The sequence below is a fragment of the Arachis hypogaea genome, chromosome 14 (assembly GCF_003086295.3).
Source record: "Arachis hypogaea cultivar Tifrunner chromosome 14, arahy.Tifrunner.gnm2.J5K5, whole genome shotgun sequence".
Taxonomy (NCBI): Eukaryota; Viridiplantae; Streptophyta; class Magnoliopsida; order Fabales; family Fabaceae; genus Arachis; species Arachis hypogaea.
In genome coordinates, this window is record NC_092049.1 from 83,164,925 (window position 1) to 83,183,229 (window position 18,305).

General features: G+C 39.4%; 1 non-coding gene across 1 annotated transcript; it reads right to left on the minus strand.

Annotated features, from left to right (window-relative positions):
- Positions 1–200: 200 nt before the first annotated feature.
- On the minus strand, positions 201–308 carry LOC112746005 (small nucleolar RNA R71). Its single transcript, XR_003173905.1, has one exon. It is a non-coding gene; the product is annotated as a small nucleolar RNA R71 (small nucleolar RNA).
- Positions 309–18,305: the final 17,997 nt, after the last annotated feature.

The window sequence follows — 18,305 nt, forward strand, 5'->3', positions numbered from 1 at the left end:
TAGCTGAATTCTTGCAAATCTATGACACTGTTAAGACCAATGGGGTTGATCCCGAGGTCTACAGAATTATGCTTTTCCCCTTTGCTGTAAGAGACAGAGCTAGGATATAGTTAGACTCACAACCTAGAGAAAGCCTGAACTCTTGGGAAAAGTTGGTCAATGCTTTCTTGGCCAAATTCTTTCCACCTCAAAAGATGATCAAGCTTAAAGTGGAAGTCCAAACCTTCAGACAGAAAGAAGGTGAATCCCTCTATGAAGCTTGGGAAAGATACAAGCAATTGATCAGAAAGTGTCCTTCTGACATGCTTTCAGAATGTATATTCTATGATGGTCTGTTTGAATTATCCAAGATGTCATTGGACCACTCTGCTGGTGGGTCTCTTCATTTGAAGAAAACACCTGCAGAAGCCCAGGAACTCATTGAAATGGTTGCAAATAACCAGTTCATGTATACTTCTGAAAGAAATCCTGTGAATAATGGGATGACTCAGAAGAAAGGAGTTCTTGAGATTGATACTCTAATGCCATATTGGCTCAGAATAAAATATTAACTCAGCAAGTCAATATGATTTCTCAGAATCTGACTGGAATGCAAGCTGCATCCGGCAGTACTAAAGAAGCCTCCTCTAAAGGAGAAGCTTATAACCCTGAGAATCTTGCAATGGAAGAGGAGAATTACATGGGAGAATCCCATGGAAACACCTATAATCCTTCATGGAGAAATCATCCAAATTTCTCATGGAAGGATCAATAGAAGCCTCAACAAGGCTTTAATAATAATAATGGTGGGAGAAATAGGTTTGGCAATAGCAAGCCTTTTCCATCATCTTCTCAGCAACATACAGAGAATTCTAAGCAGAGCCTCTCTGACTTAGCAACCATAGTCTCTGATCGATCTAAGACCACTACCAGTTTCATGACTAAAACAAGGTCCTCCATCAGAAATTTGGAGGCACAAGTGGGTCAGCTGTATAAAAGAGTTACTGAAATCCCTCCTAGTACTCTCCCAAGCAATACAGAAGAGAATCCAAAGAGAGAGTGCAAGGCCATCAATATATCCAAAGTGGCCGAACATATAGAGGAGGAAAAGGCAATGATTTCCAGTGAGGAAGACCTCAATGGACGTCCACTGACCACTAAGGAGTTTCCTAATGAGGAACCAAAGGAATCTGAGGCTCATACAGAGACAATAAAGATTCCACTGAACTTACTGTTGCCATTCATGAGCTCTGATGAGTATTTTTCCTCTGAAGAGGATGAAGAAATTGTTGAAGAGCAAGTTGCTCGGTATCTAGGAGAAGTCATGAAGACAAATGCCAAGTTATTTGGTAATGAGACTTGGGAGGATGAACCTCCAATGCTCATCAATGAACTGAAAGCTTTGGTTCAGCAGAAATTACCTCAGAAGAAATCGGATCCCGGAAGGTTCTTAATTCCTTGCACCATAGGCACCATGACCTTTGAGAAGGCTCTGTGTGACCTTGGTTTAAGTATTAACCTCATACTACTCTCTGTAATGGAGAAACTGGGGATCTTTGAGGTACAAGCTGCAAGAATCTCACTAGAGATAGCAGACAAATCAATGAAACAGGCTTATGGACTTGTAGAGGATGTCTTAGTGAAGGTTGAAGGCCTTTACATCCATGCTGGCTTCATAATCCTAGACACTGAGAAGGATGAGGATGAATGCATCATCCTTCGAAGGCCTTTCCTAGCCACAGCAAGAGCTGTGATTGATGTGGACAGAGGAGAGTTAGTCCTGCAACTGAATGAGGACTACCTTGTGTTTAAGGCTCAAGGATCTTCCTCTGTAACCATGGAGAGGAAGCATGAAAAGCTTCTCTCAATACAGAGTAAAGCAGAGCCCCCACACTCAACTTCTAAGTTTGGTGTTGGGAGGCCACTATTAAGCTCTGAGTCTTTGTGAAGCTCTCTGAGAGCTCACTGTCAAGCTATTGACATTAAAGAAGCGCTTATTGGGAGGCAACCCAATGTTATTTAATTATATTTATTTTTTATAGACATTTGTTTTCCATTGCCATGTTATGTTTTCTTTAGGTTGATGATCATGTGGAGTCACAAAAACAGCTGCAGAATTAAAGCGGAATAAAAAATAGCATAAAAAATAGCACACCCTGGAGGACAGGCTTACTGGCATTTAAACGCCAGTAAGGATAGCAGAATGGGCATTTAATGCCCAGTCTGGCAGCATTCTAGGAGTTAAACGCCAGAATTGGCAGACAGACTGGTGTTTAACGCCAGAAAAGGGTGTCTGGCTGGCGTTAAACGCCAGAAAAGGGCATCAACCTGGCGTTTAACGCCAGGAAAGGCAGCAGACTGGCATTTAAACGCCAGAAAGGGCTGTCCAAGGGTGTTTAAATGCCAGAAAGGTGCAGGGACTAGAATTCCTTGACACCTCAGGATCTGTGAACCCCACAGGATCCACACTACCCCAACTTACTCTCTCTCCTTTTCACACCTTTCCATAACACTCTTCCCCAAAATAATCTCCACCAATCACCTCCATTTCTCCTCCAAAACCATCATACAACCCTCCTTCATTTTCACACATCATAACCACCAAAAAAACCCCTTGGCCGAATCATTCACACACCTCCATCTCCTCCATCTCTTCTTCCTCTAATCCTTTCTTTCTTCTTTTAGTCGAGGACGAGCAAACCTTTTAAGTTTGGTGTGAAAAAAAGCTCTGTTTTTTATTTTTCCATAATCATTAATGGCACCTAAGGCCGGAGAAACCTCTAGGAAGAGGAAAGGAAAGTGATGAGCGGATAATTTATACGCTTTTTGACATTGTTTTTAGTATGTTTTTAGTAGGATCTAGTTACTTTTAGGGATGTTTTTAATAGATTTTGTGTTAAATTCACATTTCTGGACTTTACTATGAGTTTGTGTGTTTTTCTGTGATTTCAGGTATTTTCTGGCTGAAATTGAGGGACTTGAGCAGAAATCAGATTCAGAGGTTGAAAAAGGACTGCTGATGCTGTTGGATTCTGACCTTCCTGCACTCAAAGTGGATTTTCTGGAGCTACAGAACTCGAAATGGCGCGCTTCCAATTGCATTGGAAAGTAGACATCCAGGGCTTTCCAGAAATATATAATAGTTCATACTTTGGCCAAGAATAGAGGACGTAAACTGGCGTTCAACGCCAGCCTTCTGCCCAAATCTGGCGTCCAGCGCCAGAAAAGGATCCAAAACCAGAGTTGAACGCCCAAACTGGCACAGAAACTGGCGTTCAACTCCACAAATGGCCTCTGCACGTGCTACACTTAAGCTCAGCCCAAACACACACCAAGTGGGCCCCAGAAGTGGATTTATGCATCAATTACTTACTCATGTAAACCCTAGTAGCTAGTTTATTATAAATAGGACCTCTTACTATTGTATTAGGCATCTTTTGATCATCTTAGGATCTTAGGATCATCTTTGAACGCATTGTTCTTAGATCACGTTTTAAGGGGGCTGGCCATCTCGGCCATGCCTGGACCTTCACTTATGTATTTTCATACGGTAGAGTTTCTACACTCCATAGATTAAGGTGTGGAGCTCTGCTGTTCCTCAAAGATTAATGCAAAGTACTACTGTTTTCTATTCAATTCTTCTTTTTTCTCTTCTAAGATATCCATTCGCACCCAAGAACGTTATGAAGGTGATGATTATGTGTGACGCTCATCACCATCTCCCCTATGAACGCGTGCCTGACAAACACTTCTGTTCTACATGAATTGAGCTAGAATGAGTATCTCTTAGATCTCCTAACCAGAATCTTCGTGGCGTAAGCTAGAATGATGGTGGCATTCAAGAGAATCCGGAAAGTCTAAACCTTGTCTGTGGTATTCCGAGTAGGAGTCAATGATTGAATGACTGTGACGAGCTTCAAACTCACGAGTGCTGGGCGTTAGTGACAGACGCAAAAGGAGGGTGAATCCTATTCCAGCATGATCGAGAACCGACAGATGAATAGCCGTGCCGTGACAGGGTGCGTGAGCATATTATTCACTGAGAGGAGGGGATGTAGCCACTGACAACGGTGATGCCCTTGCATACAGCCAGCCATGGAAAGGAGTAAGACAGATTGGATGAAGATAGCAGGAAAGCAGAGGTTCAGAGGAACAAAAAGCATCTCCATTCGCTTATCTGAAATTCCTACCAATGATTTACATAAGTATCTCTATCCCTATCTTATTATACAATATTCGAAAACACCATTATCACTTTATATCTGCCTGACTGAGATTTACAAGGTGACCATAGCTTGCTTCATACCAACAATCTCCGTGGGATTCGACCCTTACTCACGTAAGGTATTACTTGGACGACCCAGTGCACTTGCTGGTTAGTTGTATCGAAGTTGTGACAAATTATGAATGTGTAATCACGATTACGCGTACCAAGTTGCTCACGTGCCAGGATTTAATTTTCTTTTTATTTTCTTTTCAAAAATTTTTCAAAAAAATCTTTCAAAATTTTATCATCTGTTTTCGAAAAAAAAAAATAATAATAAAAATGTTTTCAAAAATTTTATTCAAGATTTTTAAGAATGAATTCTAGTGTTTCATGAAGCATGTGAAGCCTGGCTGGCTGTAAAGCCATGTCTAAATTCTTTTGGACTAAGGCTTCCAAACCATCAGAGGCAAGTTACATACTTGAAAAATGATGAGCAACAATTTATTATCAAGAGCAATATACTCTGGTGTTACATGCTGAAGCTTGGCTGGCCATTGGCCATGTCTAGTGTTTTGGACTGGAGCTTTCTTTGAAAGCTTGGCTGGCTAGTGAGCCATGTCTAATTCCTGGACTGAAGCTTTAGACTAAGAATGCAAGATTCCTGGAATTCATATTAAAAATTTTGGAATCCTTATTTTTTTTTTTAATTAATTTTTCGAAAAAATCCAAAAAAAATTTAGAAAATCATAAAAATCAAAAAAATATTTTGTGTTTCTTGTTTGAGTCTTGAGTCATATCATAAGTTTGGTGTCACTTGCATATGCATCTAGCATTTTTCGAAAATATCATGCATTCATAGTGTTCTTCATGATCTTCAAGTTGTTCTTGGTAAGTCTTCTTGTTTGATCTTGATGATTTTTTTGTTTTGTCTCTTTTCATGTTTATCATATGCATTCTTGAATTCTTAGTGCGTAAGCATTAAAGAATTCTAAGTTTGGTGTCTTGCATGTTTTCTTTGCATTAAAAATTTTTCAAAATTATGTCTATGATGTTCATCTTGACATTCAATGTGTTCTTGGTGTTCATCTTGACATTCATAGCATTCTTGCATGCATTCATTGTTTTGATCTAAAAATTTCATGCATTGCATAATTTTCATGTTTTTCATAAAAATTTCAAAAATCAAAAAAATATCTTTCCCTTTTTCTCTCATCAAATTCGAAAATTTGAGTTGACTTTTTCAAAAATTTTTAAAATCAAGTTGTTTCTTATGAGTCAAATCAAATTTTCAATTTGAAAATCTTATCTTTTTCAAAATCTGTTTTAAAAATCAAATCTTTTTCAAAATTCTTAGTTATTTTCGAAAATTCCAAAAATATTTTTCAAAAATCTTTTTCTTATTTTTATATAAAATTTTCGAAAATAACCAATCAATTAATGTTTTGATTCAAAAATTTGAAGTTTGTTACTTGCTTGTTAAGAAAGATTCAAACTTTAAGTTCTAGAATCATATCTTGTGATTTCTTATGAATCAAGTCATTAATTGTGATTTTAAAAATCAAATCTTTTTCAAAACTAATTTTATCATATCTTTTCAAAAAATATCTTCTTATCTTATCTTTTTCAAAAATATCTTTTCAAAATATCTTTCCTAACCTCCTAACTACTTATCTTTTCAAAATTGGTTTTCAAAATTTGTTTCAACTAACTAACTAACTTTTTGTTTGTTTCTTAACTTTTTCAAAACCACCTAACTAATTCTCTCTTTCTAAATTTTCGAAAATATCTCCCCCTTTTTCAAAAATTTCTTTTTAATTAACTAATTATTTTTATTTTTATTTTTGATTTCAAAAATTTTCGAAAAAAAATACTAAACATTTTTCAAAAACTATTTTCAAAAATCACTAACTCCTTTTCAAAAATAATTTTCGAAAATTATTCCTCCCCCATCTCATTCTATTTATTCATTCATATCCTAACATCTCATTTCATCTCTCTTCCATCCTCACAGTTGTGTTTCTTCCATTATATTACATTCTTTGTCTCCCCCTCTTTTCTTCCACTCACAAAGGGATCCCTATACTGTGGTATAAAGGATCTCTATTATTATTATTATTTTTCTATGCCTTCTTCTTTGTCATATGAGCAGGAGCAAGGATAAGAGCATTCTTGTGGAAGCAGATCCAGAACCTGAAAGGACTCTGAAGAGAAAATTAAGAGAAGCTAAAATACAACAATCCAGAGATAACCTTTCAGAAATTTTCGAACAGGAAAAGGAGATGGCAGCCGAAAATAATAATAATATAAGGAAGATGCTTGGTGACTTTACTGCACCTAATTCCAATTTACATGGAAGAAGCATCTCCATTCCTGCCATTGGAGCAAACAACTTTGAGCTGAAACCTCAATTAGTTTCTCTGATGCAGCAGAACTGCAAGTTTCATGGACTTCCATCTGAAGATCCTTTTCAGTTCTTGACTGAATTCTTGCAGATATGTGATACTGTTAAGACTAATGGAGTAGATCCTGAAGTCTACAGGCTCATGCTTTTCCCTTTTGCTGTAAGAGACAGAGCTAGATTATGGTTGGATTCTCAACCCAAAGACAGCCTGAACTCTTGGGATAAGCTGGTCACGGCTTTCTTAGCCAAGTACTTTCCTCCTCAAAAGCTGAGCAAGCTTAGAGCTGATGTTCAAACCTTCAGACAGAAAGAAGGCGAATCCCTCTATGAAGCTTGGGAAAGATACAAACAGTTGACCAAAAAGTGTCCTTCTGACATGCTCTCAGAATGGACCATCCTGGATATATTCTATGATGGTCTGTCTGAGTTATCTAAGATGTCATTGGATACCTCTGCAGGTGGATCCATTCACCTAAAGAAAACGCCTGCAGAAGCTCAAGAACTCATTGACATGGTTGCTAATAACCAGTTCATGTACACTTCTGAAAGGAATCCTGTGAGCAATGGGACGCCTATGAAGAAGGGAGTTCTTGAAGTTGATACTCTGAATGCCATATTGGCTCAGAACAAAATATTGACTCAGTAAGTCAATATGATTTCTCAGAGTCTGCATGGAATGCAAGCTGCATCCAACAGTACTCAAGAGGCATCTTCTGAAGAAGAAGCCTATGATCCTGAGAACCCTGCAATAGCAGAGGTGAACTACTTAGGTGAACCTTATGGAAACACCTATAACTCAACATGGAGAAATCATCCAAATTTCTCATGGAAGGATCAAAAGCCCCAACAAGGCTTTAATAGTGGTGGAAGAAACAGGTTTAGCAATAGCAAACCTTTTCCATCATCAACTCAGCAACAGACAGAGAACTCTGAACAAAATGCTTCTAATTTAGCAAATCTAGTCTCTGATCTATCTAAGGCCACTGTAAGTTTCATGAATGAAACAAGGTCTTCCATTAGAAATTTGGAAGCACAAGTGGGCCAGCTGAGTAAAAGGATCACTGAAATCCCTCCTAGTACTCTCCCAAGCAATACAGAAGAGAACCCAAAAGGAGAGTGCAAGGCCATTGACATAAGCGCCATGGCCAAACCTCTGAGGAGAGGAGAGGACGTGAATCCCAAGGAGGAGGACCTCCTGGGACATCCAGTGATCAATAAGGAGCTTCCCTCTGAGGAACCAAAGGACTCTGAGGCTCATCTAGAGACCATAGAGATTCCATTGAACCTCCTTATGCCCTTCATGAGCTCTGATGAGTATTCCTCTTCTGAAGAGAATGAGGATGTCACTGAAGAGCAAACTGCCAAGTTTCTTGGTGCAATCATGAAGCTGAATGCCAAATTGTTTGGCATTGATGCTTGGGAAATTGAACCTCCCTTGTTCATCAATGAACTAAGTGATCTGGATCAACTGACATTGCCTCAGAAGAGACAGGATCCTGGAAAGTTCATAATACCCTGTACCATAGGCACCATGATCTTTAAGGCTCTTTGTGACCTTGGTTCAGGAATAAACCTCATGCCCCTCTCTGTAATAGAGAAACTGGGAATCTATGGGGTGCAAGCTGCTAAAATCTCACTAGAGATGGCAGACAGCTCAAGAAGACAGGCTTATGGACAAGTAGAAGATGTATTAGTAAAGGTTGAGGGCCTTTACGTACCTACTGATTTCATAGTCCTGGATACTGGAAAGGAAGAGGATGAATCCATCATCCTAGGAAGACCTTTCCTGGCCACAGCAAGAGCTGTGATTGATGTTGACAGAGGTGAAATAGTCCTTCAATGGAATGAGAACTCCCTTGTATTCAAAACTCAAGGATCTCCCTCTGCAACCATGGAGAGGAAGCAGGAAAATCTTCTCTCCAAGCAGAGTCAACCAGAGCCCCCACAACCAAACTCTAAGTTTGGTGTTGGAGAGTTTCAACAAAGCTCTGCACATCTGTGAGGCTCCATGAGAGCCCACTGTCAAGCTATTGACATTAAAGAAGCGCTTGTTGGGAGGCAACCCAATGTTTATCTAATTCTTATTTTTATGTTTTCTTAGGTTAATGATCATGTGGAGTCACAAAATAAATAGAAAAATTGAAAACGGAATCAAAAACAGCAGAAGAAAAATCACACCCTGGAGGAGCATCTGTCTGGCGTTCAGCGCCAGAACAGAGCATGGTTCTGGCGCTGAACGCCCAAAATGGGCAGCTTCTGGGCGCTGAACGCCAGAACAGGCATGGTTCTGGCGTTCAACGCCAGAAATGGCACACAAATGGGCGTTGAACGCCCAAAATGGCCACCAACCTGGCGCTGAACGCCCAGAGTTGGGTACAAAGGCATTTTTACATGCCTAATGGGTGCAGGGATGTAATTCCTTGAACACCTCAGGATCTGTGGACCCCACAGGATCCACTCAGGATCTGTGGACCCCACAGGATCCACTCAGGATCTGTGGACCCCACAGGATCCCCACCTACCTCCACTCACTTCTTCTCACCACTCTCTTTCACACAACTCCATAAACACTCTTCCCTAAAAAGCCCTTCACCAATCACCTCAATCTCTCTTCCCCACTAAACCTTCACCACTCACATCCATCCACTCTTCCCCATAAACCTACCTCATAAACTCCACCTACCTTCAAAATTCAAAACCAATTTCCCACCCAAACCCACCCATATGGCCGAACTTTAACCCCCCCTCCATTCCCTATATAAAGACCTCCTTTCGTCACCAAATTCACACAACACACCCCTCTACACTCTCCTTAGCCGAAACCACATCTCCCTCTCCCTCTCCATATTCTACTATTCTTTTGTTTATTGCTCGAGGGCGAGCAATATTCTAAGTTTGGTGTGGTAAAAGCATAGCTTTTTTGTTTTTCCGTTACCATTGATGGCATCTAAGACCGGAGAATCCTCTAGAAGAGGGAAAGGGAAGATAAAAGCTTCCACATCCGAGTCATGGGAGATGGAAAGATTCATCTCCAAAGCCCATCAAGACCACTTCTATGATGTTGTGGCCAAGAAGAAGGTGATCCCTGAGGTCCCTTTCAAACTCAAAAGAAATGAGTATCCGGAGATCCGACATGAAATCAAAAGAAGAGGTTGGGAAGTTCTAACAAATCCCATCCAACAAGTTGGCATCCTAATGGTTCAAGAGTTCTATGCCAATGCATGGATCACCAAGAACCATGATCAAAGTAAGAACCCGGATCCAAAGAACTATGTTACAATGGTTCGGGGGAAATACTTAGATTTTAGTCCAGAAAATGTGAGGTTGGCGTTCAACTTGCCATACATGGAAGAGAACGCACGCCCCTACACAAGGAGAGACAACTTTGATCAAAGGTTGGACCAAGTCCTTATGGACATATGTGTAGAAGGAGCTCAATGGAAGATTGACTCCAAAGGCAAGCCGGTTCAACTAAGAAGATTGGACCTCAAGCCTGTAGCTAGAGGATGGTTGGAGTTTATTCAATGCTCAATCATTCCCACTAGCAACCGGTCTGAAGTTACTATAGACCGGGCCATCATGATCCATAGTATCATGATTGGAGAAGAGGTGGAAGTTCATGAGATTATACCTCAAGAACTCTACAAGGTGGCTGACAAGTCCTCCACTATGGCAAGGTTAGCCTTTCCTCACCTCATCTGCCACCTATGCAATTTAGCTGGAATTGACATAGAGGGAGATATCCTCATTAAAGAGAAAAAGCCCATCACTAAGAAAAAGATGGAGCAAGCAAGAGAGCCCACTCATGGAGCTCAAGAGGCGTATGAAGCTCATCACCATGAGATTCCGGAAATGCCTCAAATGCACTTTCCTCCACAAAACTATTGGGAGCACATCAACACCTCCCTAGGAGAATTGAGTTCCAATATGGGACAACTAAGGGTGGAACATCAAGAGCACTCCATCATGCTTCATGAAATAAGAGAAGATCAAAAAGCAATGAGGGAGGAGCAACAAAGACAAGGAAGAGACATAGAAGAGCTCAAGGACATCATTGGTTCCTCAAGAAGGAAACGCCACCATCACTAAGGTGGATTCATTCCTTGTTCTTCTTTCTTCTGTTTTTTTCGTTTTCTATGTTATGTGCTTATCTATGTTTGTGTCTTCACTACATGATCATTAGTAGTTAGTAACTTTGTCTTAAAGATATGAATGTCCTATGAATCCATCACCTCTCTTAAATGAAAAATGTTTTAATTCAAAAGAACAAGAAGTACATGAGTTTCGAATTTATCCTTGAACTTAGTTTAATTATATTGATGTGGTGACAATGCTTCTTGTTTTCTGAATGAATGCTTGAACAGTGCATATGTCTTTCGAAGTTGTTGTTTAAGAATGTTAAATATGTTGGCTCTTGAAAGAATGATGACTAGGAGACATGTTATTCGATAATCTGAAAAATCATAAAAATGATTCTTGAAGCAAGAAAAAGCAGCAAAGAACAAAGCTTGCAGAAAAAAAAAAGAAGAAAAAAAAGAAGAAAAAAAAATAGGCGAAAAAAAAATAGAAAGAAAAAGAAAAAGCAAGCAGAAAAAGCCAATAACCCTTAAAACCAAAAGGCAAGGGCAAATAAAAAGGATCCCAAGGCTTTGAGCATCAGTGGATAGGAGGGCCTAAAGGAATAAAATCCTGGTCTAAGCGGCTAAACCAAGCTGTCCCTAACCATGTGCTTGTGGCGTGTAGGTGTCAAGTGAAAACTTGAGACTGAGCGGTTAAAGTCAAGGTCCAAAGCAAAAAAAGAGTGTGCTTAAGAACCCTGGACACCTCTAATTGGGGACTTTAGCAAAGCTGAGTCACAATCTGAAAAGGTTCACCCAATTATGTGTCTGTGGCATTTATGTATCCGGTGGTAATACTGGAAAACAAAGTGCTTAGGGCCACGGCCAAGACTCATAAAGAAGCTGTGTTCAAGAATCATCATACTAAACTAGGAGAGTCAATAGCACTATTCGAAATCTGAAGTTCCTATAGATGCCAATCATTCTGAACCTCAATGGATAAAGTGAGATGCCAAAACTATTCAAGAGGCAAAAAGCTATAAGTCCCGCTCATATGATTGGAGCTATGTTTCATTGATAGTTTGGAATTTATAGTATATTCTCTTCTTTTTATCCTGTTTGATTTTCAGTTGCTTGGGGACAAGCAACAATTTAAGTTTGGTGTTGTGATGAGCGGATAATTTATACGCTTTTTGACATTGTTTTTAGTATGTTTTTAGTAGGATCTAGTTACTTTTAGGGATGTTTTTAATAGATTTTGTGTTAAATTCACATTTCTGGACTTTACTATGAGTTTGTGTATTTTTCTGTGATTTCAGGTATTTTCTGGCTGAAATTGAGGGACTTGAGCAGAAATCAGATTCAGAGGTTGAAAAAGGACTGCTGATGCTGTTGGATTCTGACCTCCCTACACTCAAAGTAGATTTTCTGGAGCTACAGAACTCGAAATGGCGCGCTTCTAATTGCATTGGAAAGTAGACATCCAGGGCTTTCCAGCAATATATAATAGTCCATACTTTGGCCAAGAATAGATGATGTAAACTGGCGTTCAACGCCAGCCTTCTGCCCAAATCTGGCGTCCAGCGCCAGAAAAGGATCCAAAACCAGAGTTGAACGCCCAAACTGGCACAGAAACTGGCGTTCAACTCCACAAATGGCCTCTGCACGTGCTACACTTAAGCTCAGCCCAAACACACACCAAGTGGGCCCCGGAAGTGGATTTATGCATCAATTACTTACTCATGTAAACCCTAGTAGCTAGTTTATTATAAATAGGACCTCTTACTATTGTATTAGGCATCTTTTGATCATCTTAGGATCTTAGGATCATCTTTGAACGCATTGTTCTTAGATCACATTTTAAGGGGGCTGGCCATCTCGGCCATGCCTGGACCTTCACTTATGTATTTTCATACGGTAGAGTTTCTACACTCCATAGATTAAGGTGTGGAGCTCTGCTGTTCCTCAAAGATTAATGCAAAGTACTACTGTTTTCTATTCAATTCTTCTTATTTCTCTTCTAAGATATCCATTCGCACCCAAGAACATTATGAAGGTGATGATTATGTGTGACACTCATCACCATCTCCCCTATGAACGCGTGCCTGACAAACACTTCTGTTCTACATGAATTGAGCTAGAATGAGTATCTCTTAGATCTCCTAACCAGAATCTTCGTGGCGTAAGCTAGAATGATGGCAGCATTCAAGAGAATCCGGAAAGTCTAAACCTTGTCTGTGGTATTCCGAGTAGGAGTCAATGATTGAATGACTGTGACGAGCTTCAAACTCGCGAGTGTTGGGCGTTAGTGACAGACGCAAAAGGAGGGTGAATCCTATTCCAGCATGATCGAGAACCGACAGATGAATAGCCGTGCCGTGACAGGGTGCGTGAGCATATTATTCACTGAGAGGAGGGGATGTAGCCACTGACAACGGTGATGCCCTTGCATACAGCCAGCCATGGAAAGGAGTAAGACAGATTGGATGAAGATAGCAGGAAAACAGAGGTTCAGAGGAACGAAAAGCATCTCCATTCGCTTATCTGAAATTCCTACCAATGATTTACATAAGTATCTCTATCCCTATCTTATTATACAATATTCGAAAACACCATTATCACTTTATATCTGCCTGACTGAGATTTACAAGGTGACCATAGCTTGCTTCATACCAACAATCTCCGTGGGATTCGACCCTTACTCACGTAAGGTATTACTTGGACGACCCAGTGCACTTGCTGGTTAGTTGTATCGAAGTTGTGACAATTATGAATTAAGATCAGAGCACCAAGCTTTGGAGCCATTACCAGGATTTGTTCGAGCCTGGAGATCACAATTTCGTGCACCAGAAAGGCAGTTGCTTCCAACTCCGAGTCATGAGAAATGGAGAGATTCATCTCAAAAGTCCATCACTAGAAAGAGGATGGAGCAAACAAGAGAGCCCACTCATGGACCTCAACAAGAGCATGAGGAAGTCCCTCATCAAGAAATCCCTGAGATGCCTTAAGGGATGCATTTCACTCCACACAACTATTGGGAGTAACTCAACACCTCTTTATGAGAATTGAGTTCCAACATGAGCAACTAAGAGTGGAGCACCAAGAAGCCACCATCACTAAGGTGGACCTATTCTTTAATCTCCTTGTTAAGTTTCTTTTCTGTTTTCGGTTTTTATGCTTTATGTTTTGACTATGTTTGTGTCTTCATTACATGATCATTAGTGTTTAGTGTCTATGTCTTAAAGCTATGAATGTTCCATGAATCTTTCACCTTTCTTAAATGAAAAATGTTTTCTGAAAAAGAAAAAGAAGTACATGAATTTCGAATTCTATCTTGAAAATAGTTTAATTATTTTGATGTGGTGGCAATACTTTTTGTTTTCTGAATGAATGCTTGAACAGTGCATATTTTTTATAGTGAAGATTATGAATGTTAAAATTGTTGGCTCTTGAAAGAATAATGAAAAAAGAGAAATGTTATTGATAATATGAAAAATCATAAAATTGATTCTTGAAGTAAGAAAAAGCAGTGAAAAACACAAAGCTTGCGAAAAAAATGGCAAAATATAATAAAAAAGAAAGAAAAAGAAAAAGCAAGCAGAAAAAGCCAATAGCTCTTTAAACCAAAAGGCAAGAGCAAAAAGCCAATAACCCTTTAAACTAAAAGGCAAGGGAAAAAAGGATCCAAGGCTTTGAGCATTAATGGATAGGAGGGCCCAAAGGAATAAAATCCTGGCCTAAGTGGCTAAATCAAGCTGTCCCTAACCATGTGCTTGTGTCATGAAGGTCCAAGTGAAAAGCTTGAGACTGAGTGGTTAAAGTCGTGATCCAAAGCAAAAAGAGTGTGCTTAAGAACTCTGGGCACCTCTAACTAGGGACTCTAGCAAAGCTAAGTCGCAATCTGAAAATGTTCACCTAGTTAGGTGTCCGTGGCATTTATGTATCCGGTGGTAATATTGGAAAACAAGATGCTTAGGGTCACGGCCAAGACTCATAAAGTAGTTGTGTTCAAGAATCAACATACTAAACTAGGAGAATCAATAACACTATCTGAATTCTAAGTTCCTATGGATGTCAATCATTCTGAACTTCAAAGGATAAAGTGAGATGCCAAAACTATTCAGAAGCAAAAAGCTACTAGTCCCGCTCATCTAATTAGAACTAAGCTTCATTGATATTTTGAAATTTGTTGTATATTCTCTTTTTTTTATCCTATTTTGTTTTTGGTTGCTTGGGGACAAGCAACAATTTAAGTTTGGTGGTGTGATGAGCGGATAATTTATACGCTTTTTGGCATTGTTTTTAGGTAGTTTTTAGTATGTTTTAGTTACTTTTTATTATATTCTTATTAGTTTTTATGCAAAAATCATATTTCTGGACTCTGCTATGATTTTGTGTATTTTTCTGTAATTTCAGGTATTTTTTGGCTAAAATTGAGGGATCTGAGCAAAAGTCTGATTCAGAGGCTGAGAAAGGACTACAGATGCTGTTGGATTCTGACCCTCCTGCATTCGAAGTGGATTTCTGGAGCAATAGAAGCCCAATTGGCACGTTATTAATTGCGTTGGAAAGTAGACATTTTGGGCTTTCCAGAAATATATAATAGTCCATGCTTTGCCCCAGATTTGATGGCCCAAACTGGCATTCAACACCATCCAGAGACCCTTTTCTGGCGTAAAACGCCAGAACTGGCACCAGAACTGGAGTTAAACGCCCAAACTGGCATCCAAGCTGGCGTTTAACTCTAGAAAAGGTGTATGCACGTGTAAAGCTCAATGCTCATCCCAAGCACACACCAAGTGGGCCTCGGAAGTGGATTTCTACACTCTCTGCACTTAGTTACTCAGTTTATGAAATCCTTAGTAACTAGTTTAGTATAAATACTAGTCTTTCCTATTGTATTCAGCCCTTTATCATCTTTTATCAACTTCATGCTTGGCTGGCCTCATGGCCATGCCTAGGCTATTTTCTCTTATGTATTTTCCAACGGTGGAGTTTCTACACCTCATAGATTAAGGTGCGGAGCTCTGCTGTTCTTCATGAATTAATGCAAGTACTATTGTTTCTCTTTCAATTCACGCTTACTTATTCTCCAAGATATACTCTCGTACTTAATTCAGTTAAGTCAGAATGAAGGGGTGACCCGTGACAATCACCCACTATCTTCGTTACTCGCTTAGCCAAGATCCGCGTGCCTGACAACCACAAGCGGTCTACATCATGTTCAACGTAGTCATTGGACGATAGCCGGAGTATAATCTCTTGGGTCTCTGATCCACAGATTTGACTTGCCTCTCCTAACAACAGAGCATTCGAATATGTGAGATTAGAACCTTCGTGGTAGAGGCTAGAACCAATTGGCAGCATTCTTGAGATCTGGAAAGTCTAAACCTTGTCTGTGGTATTCCGAGTAGGATCTAGGACAGGATGACTGTGACGAGCTTCAAACTCACGAATATTGGGCACAGTGACAGTGTGCAAAAGGATAGAGAGATCCTATTGTGACACAAGTGAGAACCAACAGATGATTAGCCGTGCGGAAGCTGTGTGATGAGCGGATATTTTATACGCTTTTTGGGATTAATTTCATGTAGTTTTTAGTATGTTTTAGTTAGTTTTTAGTATATTTTTATTAGTTTCTAGGCAAAATTTATATTTCTGGACTTTACTATGAGTTTGTGTATTTTTCTATAATTTCAGGTATTTTCTGGCTGAAATTGAGAGAGCTGAGCAAAAATCTGATTCAGGCTGAAAAAGAACTGCTGATGCTGTTGGATTCTGACCTTTCTGCACTCGGAATGGATATTTTGGAGCTACAGAAGTCCAATTGGCGCGCTCTCAATTGCGTTGGAAAGTAGACATCCAGGACTTTCCAGCAATATATAATAGTCCATACTTTGCTCAAGGATAGACGACGTAAACTAACGTTCAACGCCAATTCCATGTTGCATTCTGGCGTTAAACGCCAGAAACAGGTTACAAGTTGGAGTTAAACGCCAGAAACAAGTTACAACCTGGCGTTTAACTCTAGAAACAGCCTAGGCACGTGTAAAGCTCAAGTCTCAGTCCCAGCATACACCAAGTGGGCCCCAGAAGTGGATTTCTGCACTATCTATCTTAGTTCACTCATTTTCTGTAAACCTAGGTTACTAGTTTAGTATTTAAACAACTTTTAGAGATTTATTTTGTACCTCATGACATTTTAGATCTGAACTTTGTACTCTTTGACGGCATGAGTCTCTAAACTCCATTGTTGGGGGTGAGGAGCTCTGCTATGTCTTGATGAATTAATGCAATTATTTCTGTTTTCTATTCAAACACGCTTGTTTCTATCTAAGATGTTCATTCGCACTTCAATATGATGGATGTGATGATCCGTGACACTCATCACCATTCTCAACCTATGAACGCGTGCCTGACAACCACCTCCGTTCTACCTTCAATTGAATGAGTATCTCTTGGATTCCTTAATCAGAATCTTCGTGGTATAAGCTAGAATCCATTGGCAGCATTCTTGAGAATCCGAAAAGTCTGAACCTTGTCTGTGGTATTCCGAGTAGGATTCAGGGATTGAATGACTGTGACGAGCTTAAAACTCGCGAGTGTTGGGCGTAGTGACAGACGCAAAAAGGATCAATGGATCCTATTCCAGCATGAGTGGGAACCGACAGATGATTAGCCGTGCGGTGACAGAGCATGTGGACCATTTTCACTGAGAGGACGGATGATAGCCATTGACTACGGTGATCCACCAACACACAGCTTACCATAGGAGGAACCTTGCGTGCGTGAAGAAGAAGACAGGGAAAAAGCAGAGATTCAGATGACAAAGCATCTCCAAAACTCTAACATATTCTCCATTACTGCATAACAAGTATTATTTAATCCATGCTCTCTTGTTCATTTGCAAGTCAACTGATAATTATAATTAATATCCTGACTAAGAGTTGCAAGATAACCATAGCTTGCTTCAAACCAACAATCTCCGTGGGATCGACCCTTACTCATGTAAGGTATTACTTGGACGACCCAGTGCATTTGCTGGTTAGTGGTACTAGTTGTGAAAAGTGTGATTCACAATTCGTGCACCAAGTTTTTGGCGCCGTTGCCGGGGATTGTTCGAGTTTGGACAACTGACGGTTTATTTTGTTGCTTAGATTAGGAAAAAATTATCTTTTTAGTTTAGAGTCACTAAAATTGCGTCTTCTATTATTGTTTTTGGTTGAAATTTTCTTTTTAATCCTTATTTTCTCTTTTTAAATTTTTCAAAAATTTTTATAAACTAATAATTGAGTTTTTCTGTTTGAGTTTAGTTTCTTATTTTAAGTTTAGTGTCAATTGCATGTTTTTATTTTCTTTTAAATTTTCGAATTTGTGTTCATTGTTCTTTCTTAATCTTCACGTTGTTCTTGCTATTTTTCTTGCTTGATCTTTAGTTTTTCCTGTTCTGTGTATTTTCTTATTTTTCTTGTGCTTTTTCAAAATATCAGTTTTCAAAAAAAAATTTATTTATTAAATACCTTATTAAAACACGTTAAATTTATAGCTCAATTGGCTAGAGCGTTGTGCTTATGTTCTTGGTAATTGGCTATCTCCCTTTTAAAATCTCTTTTTCAAAAATAATTTTTCTTTGATTAAATCTTGTGCCAAACTTTAAGTT